The sequence below is a fragment of the Strongylocentrotus purpuratus genome, unplaced genomic scaffold, assembly GCF_000002235.5.
Source record: "Strongylocentrotus purpuratus isolate Spur 01 unplaced genomic scaffold, Spur_5.0 spur5_scaffold_9, whole genome shotgun sequence".
Lineage (NCBI taxonomy): Eukaryota > Metazoa > Echinodermata > Echinoidea > Camarodonta > Strongylocentrotidae > Strongylocentrotus > Strongylocentrotus purpuratus.
The window spans coordinates 4,659,468-4,667,457 of record NW_022145615.1 but is presented as its reverse complement, the minus strand read 5'-3'; the positions used below and the strand labels follow the sequence as shown (position 1 = coordinate 4,667,457).

Below are 7,990 nucleotides of genomic sequence, written 5' to 3'. Positions count from 1 at the left end.
GCAAATGTAGATTTGATAACTTTCTAAATGACATTTTTACCGTGGCTCTGACTCGAACCGCGAACTATGTGATCTATCTGGGTAACCTTTTTGCTAGACCACGACACCTCTAATAGACTTCATGTACTTTCACTTTTGTTTCCTAAAAGTAAATTATGCCGGAACTGAGTCACATTACGTTGTTGAAGACGTCGTCCATAAATAATTATAAAGGCATATAGTTACATCAAACAATCGTCCCTCTTGCATGCTCTCTGCCTCGGCATTCCATGCTATAAATAAATCATTCGAGTGTTCCGCGAAAATCTATCCATTGTCGATTTTACAAAGAATACACAGAGCTGGCTCTTCCAATCTTTATTTACCTTTATTGATATACATGAAGGGCTTCCGCCTAGCAACGGTGTTTTGTACTGGTAAATCTCGGCGTCTTCGTCTAGACGCCAATATAAAGTTCTCAATCTAAGAGTGTCATGGCATGCAGTCACAATAACGTTGTGGGAGAGGGGGAAGGGGGTTCCGAGAGATTCCAAGGGCCGATCGAGGGCAGAATATTATTAGTTGTTGTCTTTGAAAATGGACCCCAGTGGAAACGGAATATTTTGAGAAACTTCGAATAGTTGTCAGATTGAGAGATATTAAAGGATTACATTTCAACATATTGAAGGGCAATATGCACATGTGACGTATTCAGAAATTAATAAACACAGGGAAAGGAGTCGAATCCAGGGGAGGGGGATGGGAAGTGTTTTCATGGCACGTTTGTTTTAGGGCAACATTAATTCGTCGCTGTTTTCACGAAGTGACGGTAGTGAAAAAAAATTGCATTCACTTTGCGTTACGATTTTCCTCACTACCGTCACTTCGTGAAAACAAAGACGAATTGTTTGCAGCAAACCCATTGCGGGGGGGGGGGGCATATACAGATGCCCTTGAACATTTTTGCCAGGTTTTTGAAAGGCCTGTACAGGCCGCTAAATTGCCAATTTGTACAATATTATATTACTATATAGTTCCATCAAAATAAGCAAGGGGATTACTTGTACATTCTGTGTAGGCCTGTGTCATCACAAGTAATGACTGCATTGTAAATGAGATATTCTTATATCATCACAGATCGACACATTTCAAAATGATTTATACTTTCCCCTGATTTTTGTGCGAATCATTATCCAACGCGTCATTAATTCTTTATTTACAAAAGCAAATGTCTGCAATCTCAGGGCCTGTGACTCGGGCGGATGTCAGGATGATCATTTGGGGGTGGGGGGGGGGGGGGGTAAGAGGAAGGACAAAAGAAAATTTGACATTTTGCTCCGTTGGGGGGGGGGGAAGGGGGTAAGGTCAACTTTTTTAGGTCAGCCATTGGTATAATTTTTTTTTTTTTAAATTAAAAAATAATAAAAAATGGGGGGGGGGGGTTCTCCAAAATACACACATAAAAATACCAAAGGGGGGGGGGTTAACCCCCAACCCCCCCCCCCCCCCCCCCCGCTGCGTACGCGCCTGCATATAGGGACTTTTAGATTTGCGTGGACTGATACGTGTGACGTCCATTCAAGACAGTGCATTAAAAGGACGTCGATCGTAGCTATCCCCATTGTCTTCGTGCGAATCTAAAAGTCCCTAATAATGATCAGTACTCATCTTAAGTAAATAGGTCACAACAAATTGTTCGAAGTCAATCCCTACATGCTCACCTCTTCACGTGATTGACATTAAATTGATTGCAGATCATTGAATGCTCTAACCTAATCCTATTGACAACGTGGAAACGATATTGTATAGAGGAGAAGTATAACCCTTTAATCCCATTGTATTATAACTATGTGGGCTAAAGACGGATTAGGCCTAGTACTTCATAATTGGCACCTTCCATTCAAACGACACTGAGCAAGTCATTTCATTAGTGGATCTTGGGGGGGGGGGGGATGTTCTCATGAATCTTATGAACGGTACACACATGGGTGTCGATACTTACGTAATACCTATTCATCAGGGGGGGGGGATGAATGAATAGATCACCTCCCCCCCCCCCTGATGAATAGGTATCAGTTACGGATCGACACCCATGGGTACACATTAAATTCGAAGTAAAGAGAACGTGTCCCATATAAATGAAATTGTGACCCATTCAGGAATAAATTTGGCTCTAAAAACTTGAAAAAGTGATCCTCTTTTAGTTCTAGTCATTTGTCTTCGTCGTAGTTGTCCTACCTCGAAACGTGGATCAAAAATTATTAGTAAATGATTTCAAAAAATAGAACCTTTCTGTTTCTAAGAATCTTAGCTTTCATTCTTGCCAAAACAACAGAAATACACTAAAATATATATTTGTATGTACATGTATAAAAATGACATATTTGTTATTATTTCGTGTTGGTGTACAAACAACTGACTTAGGGTTAGCATAAATAAAAATAATTAAGCACTAAGCCTTGCCATGATAAAAAAAAAGCACCAAAAGGCTTACAAAATGGTCGCTTTAATAATTTGCTTCTACTATAACATCATTATGATCACTCTATTTGAATTATTCGGTTTTCTCTATCAAAAGTGTAAGAAATTGAAATTGGCGGCCGCGACAGCTGATGATCGAACTCCTGGCTTATAAGCTGACCCATTTCACTGCACATCGGACAAGAAAAGAAACCCTTTTTAGTTGACCTGACATCAATAGAGAGGTTTTCTTTCGTGCAATTTGCATAGTACTTATGATGTAACAGGGGGCAGTGAGAGTTTACCTTTCTCCTGGTGTTCACCCTTTGTCACTCGCTTGCGCTTAATGAAACTGACGTGCATCAATTAAAGTGTGCCTTTTGTATTAAGATAAAATTTAAATAGGAGCGAGTGGTCTTGGAAATCAGACTCCGTTTGATGAGGCGTGATGGCAGGCGCGTACGCAGGATTTTTTCAGGGGGGGGGGTTAACATTTATAAAATTTCGCAACGAATCAGCCAGCCGCTGAATAAGCGGGGGCGGGGGGGGGGGGGGGGGAGGGTAAGAGGACACTTTTTTTTTTTTTTGGTCTCGAAATTTGAAAAATTTGACATTTGGCTCCGTGTGGGGGGGGGGGGGGGGTAACATTTCTATAATAGCGCTTAATTCAAAAGCTTATAAGCGTTTTGCACAATAATTGTTATAAAATACGATAGTCCTATAGTGACATAGTAAGCCTATTCAAATCAAATATTAAAGACAACTTATAAAATTTACTGATTAACGATCTTAAAATAAATTGCAAAGCATAAACTAATACAGGTAATCCAAGAGGAATATGGCGCAAAATGGAAAAAATGAAGCATACGGTATTTCATAAAGATCTCGTCGAATGAATGACTCCCTTAGCGATAGGTATAGCCTAATGATTCTCCGAAATAATTTCCTAGATATAGAACATCGGTCTGATCGTGCAACTAAGGTAAGCCTAAGCTTTACACCGTGTTACGTAACAAGGATATTATAATTGTGATTTTATTTTAAAACCGTATTTTTGCTCGTATCCATGCATTGGTCGCGCTGGTAGGGCTTCACCGTCTCGCATACGCTTTCTTTAGTAAACATACACCAATCAGTCTAACAATCGGGGGTTGGAATGCGAAGAAGGTCCGTGTCCCCTGGTTCACACTTTGTATTCGACTACGGATGCGAAAGGACTGGGAGGGATCAACGTGTTATAAGACGGAGTATAAGATTCGGGATGTTATAGCCGATTAACTTCTTTTCACGGACTATACAGTGATTTGTCTACACACTTTGGTGAGTAACATTGTCCAGTGATCTCAGACTACACGTATAGGAGGAAGAAGAAGAAAGAAAGAGGAAGAAGATGAAGAAGAAGGCGAAGAAGGAGGATAAGAAGAAGAAGAAGTAATTAAGTGGATGATAACTGTGTAATTTGTTAGTTTTGTGGTCGTTTACACATAATATTTGATTGGATTGTTCTCAATATCATTTACTAGTATGATAAAATGTAGTACATCGCTGAATCAACGAAATTCATTATTATTTTAAAAACCCAATTTTCCGTAAAAAATAGCAAGGCAAAAGGAAAAGAATAGTCTTATCGCGAAGTATGAATTGCAAACGAATATTTTCTTTCATTACATTTAATCAAATGGAATTTTTTTAATCGTCTAAATGATTCATTGAAACAATCTGCATTTTGACCAGGTTCGGAATAAGGCGTATCAAACAATACATCTAATTGTTCATTATATTCAACGAACTTTCATTTTTTTGTTTAATGATCTTTTTCGAGACTCTGATCTTAGGCAGTATATTCATGATATATGTTGAAAATCAATAAATTAAAAATCCAAATAACTCTCGTGAGAATAAACTTGGAATTACTAAATCCCTGACATAACATGGCTTTGCAATATATTGGAAAAACGAAACTGAACATAGAAAAAGAGCGAAATAAAATAATGGCGCCGATTTGCATATCATTACACCTCGGACCACATGGGTGTTGGTCGAAATACGGCATGCATTGTCGTTACCTTGACTTCAAATCAGTAGCGCACACAAACACAGAGAACATGTTAAGCGGGCTAGCCAATAGTTCACTATTTGCCTCCAAGCCATTCGCTTACTTGTTCCATTCACAGCGGGCCATTGTTCGAGATGGAGTTGGCTGGCGACGCATAGTTGGTAAGGTAAACTGTGAGATGTCGAGCACATGGTTGCGAGAAATCTTCTCTCTAGTGGGATAAAGAGAATAGGTAGATATTTACTTTTGGGCGAGATAGGATTAGAGCGAGACGTAGTATGTGACAATATGGTAGTTAAAAAGAACGTTTCTTGGGGATGTGAGAAATATTTATCATTTATTGCCTCGTTTACCATCTCCTCCCTGCTCCATGCAATCTTATTTCCACTCTCTTTTTCTCCCATCTTTCTTTTTCTCTCACTCCCCCTTGTCTCTTTATCTCTCGATCTCTATATCTTTCTATGCCTATCTCTTTCTCTCCTCTATTTTTTTCATAATTTTCTCATAGTTCTCAAAGGGTATATTTCTTAAAACATCCCTATAATGCCAATTACATTTCGAAATTGCATTTATACGTTTTTTGTCTCTTGTAGCCCTGTGCAAACAGATCGAATTGTCCATCTCGCTATGAAGTCGGTTACCAAGGAGACTGTAGTTAATATTCAAGTTCCTGACGAAATGGCCGCCAGGTTCAGACCTGCCTTCTTAACTCGTACCTTCATCATTCTCATATTCATTTTTTCTGTCGGTTCGTTGTTCTACACCACTACGCAGCTGCAAACTCCACATCCCCAGACAGGTAGGTTATGCATTTTTTAACACGCAATATTAATGAAGAGGATAATGATGATGATTATAGCAATAACAAAAACAACAATGATAATAATAATGAATTTCTCTCTAAATTGAATGAAATAACATTTAAAAGTAATAATATAAAACGAAATTGAATGCTCAAAGAATGAAAATGAACCATGGGAGAAGAGAGTTGACGAAAATCGTTCGATTCTTGAACGCCTATTCATGAATTCGAATGCAACTCTGATGAAATTGGGCGGAAAAACCTATAAAAATAGTAATGATTATAATGATAGTAATAATAATAATTATAATAATAACGACGGTGATAAGGATGATGATAATAATAGCATTTGATATTAATAGAGAAAGATAAAAAGATGAATATTGTTTTTTGCCAATATACTTACATAACAAAGTTATTCGCCAGCAGGAACAAGCAACAAGAAAAGAACTGATAATCACTTTCTTCTGTCACTGTCAATAAAGAAAATGTTCTAAAAATTAAATGTTTATAACAATTAAGGATTCATAACCTATTATTTCGGGGAGATAATTTGCAACCTTCTTGTTCTTTATAACATTAATTAAAATGTAATTTCCATCTTCTTTATTACAGCAAGGAGCATTACCAGAACGGGTTCATTGCAACTAAAACACTCTTCTATTGATGGAAGCCAGTTGGACATCTCAAATAAAGCACAACATCTCCACGATTTAATTAATCAGCTACCTCATATTAATCCAAATAACAACTCATTTCCTACCGGAGGAGATCTACGAAAAATCTCGGGGAAAAATGTAACGTTTGTTTTGCCAAGAAGTCTCCTTAATCTGAACAAAACGAAACTGTATCTTTATCACCAAGGTGACGAAAAATCAAGAACTCTTGAGGAAGAACATCTCATTTTGGTGGAACCTCGACGGGTGAAGCTCTCACGAGAGAGAGCAATGAAGAGGACGGAGATGAGAGCATTGAAGACTCGCACATGGGAGCAAACCCAAGCGGCCCGTCGGCAGCTTGTGAACGATGTGTGCGAAAAGCGACCCGAACTCCGTAACGGAACCTTAGCCCACATCATCAGCGCAAACCGAACGAAACTGTCGCATTTCCTCGTGAGCGATCGCTTCAAGATCATCATCATGGCTGTCCCGATGGCAGCTTCCGGCTTCTGGAAGGAAGCTATCAATCAGTTGTCTTTCCCTGGGTCGCGAAGTGGTGCTTCGGCTGAAGGTGACGCTTTGAGACTTCTAAGCACCTACGACAAGACTGAAATCCGTCACCGTCTCCGAGAGTACAAGAAGCTTCTGTTTGTGCGGGATCCATTTGCGCGTTTCGTCTCTGCGTACCGCCGAAAGTTTCTGTCACCATCTGATTATTCTAAGCAATATGAAACCATCATTGCAGAGACTTACCGACAATGGAACACGGGAGTCAACTCCAACAAAACCTCCAATATCAGTTTCCAAGAATTCGCGTATTTTGTGGAAGATTCATGGGACGACATTTTCGAGGGTCTTTGGCAGCCGACGTCCAAGTTGGCAATGCCTTGTGAAATCAAATACGACTTCATCGGAAAACTGGAAGAAGGTCCGCTAGAGTTTAACAACATGCTTAAAAGCGCGAAAATACATTCCCTTGTCAAGTATAAACCGTCTGGTAAGACACACAGTCATAAAGGATCCATTTATGATCATTATTTCTTACAATTATGGACAAATCAGATCAAACGGCTCTATGAAAAATACGAAGATGATTTTTTAATGTTTGGATATTCAATACCTACTTATATGCATCCATGGGTATTTGGCGGGTTCAACGTTCCAGAACATTAATTTTGTTAACATTTTTGGAAATATATACATGTTTATTCTCTGAAATAGTAATCATAATCTACCGTCTTGTATTACGATATATTTAACATATCTTCGATATTCATGAAATATACACTGTTAGTCATAATGGTGGAATAATTATTTTCCGGGGGAAAATATAATGAATTATTGATAATTCATGGCATTTTCTTTGTTTTTTTTGTATTTGTGGGGCGGCGACGTACCCTAGCCCCCGCTGCGTACAGTCATGATTCATTGGATAAGCAATGGCCTCGTTACTGTGAGCCCCCATGATCAAAACCGAGTCGATTAATGCCCTTTTATGAGGCATTAATCCTCATTACTGTCAGTTATGACTTAAGGACGTAGGTCCCCTAGTTGATTTGCATAGTAGCACACACATGCTTTAGCAGTCACGCAAAACATACACTCACAAATTATCATTCAATAAAATCTGAGAATGTATACCTTATCTAGATCCATTAGGAATACATCATTGTCACAATCATTCCATACATTGGGGTAAAAAAAAAATTATTCCACCATCATGACCAACAGTGTATGACCTTCTAAAGTTGTAAAAACATAAGTGAATGTTAAATTTTACAATCAGTCGTTGAAATGCAATTCACGGGGATAGGCTAGGTAGTTAAATGGTGTTGTACAACTGCAATGTATGATGATATATTATGTTTAATATGTCTGATTTGTATAAACTTTTTTTTTCTTCAATCGATAATATTTCTCCTTGAATATCATATATTATCAAATAAATGTTGTCTTTCTCCAATCAATGAAAAAGTCTAGATTAATGTAATTTTTATGTTGGGGAATTCAAATCAGCCTTTCCATCATCTTCAG

The 7,990-nt window shown here is 38.3% G+C and overlaps 1 long non-coding RNA gene across 2 annotated transcripts; it reads left to right on the top strand.

Annotated features, from left to right (window-relative positions):
- Nucleotides 1-3,362: 3,362 nt before the first annotated feature.
- LOC100888587 lies at nucleotides 3,363-7,323 on the top strand. Of its 2 annotated transcripts, none has more exons than XR_973223.2 (3): nucleotides 3,363-3,759; nucleotides 5,089-5,294; nucleotides 5,913-7,323. It is a non-coding gene; the product is annotated as a carbohydrate sulfotransferase 11 (long non-coding RNA). The 2 variants fall into 2 exon arrangements; XR_004062508.1 differs by lacking the exon at nucleotides 3,363-3,759 and adding an exon at nucleotides 3,767-4,656.
- The last annotated feature ends 667 nt before the right edge of the window (nucleotides 7,324-7,990 follow it).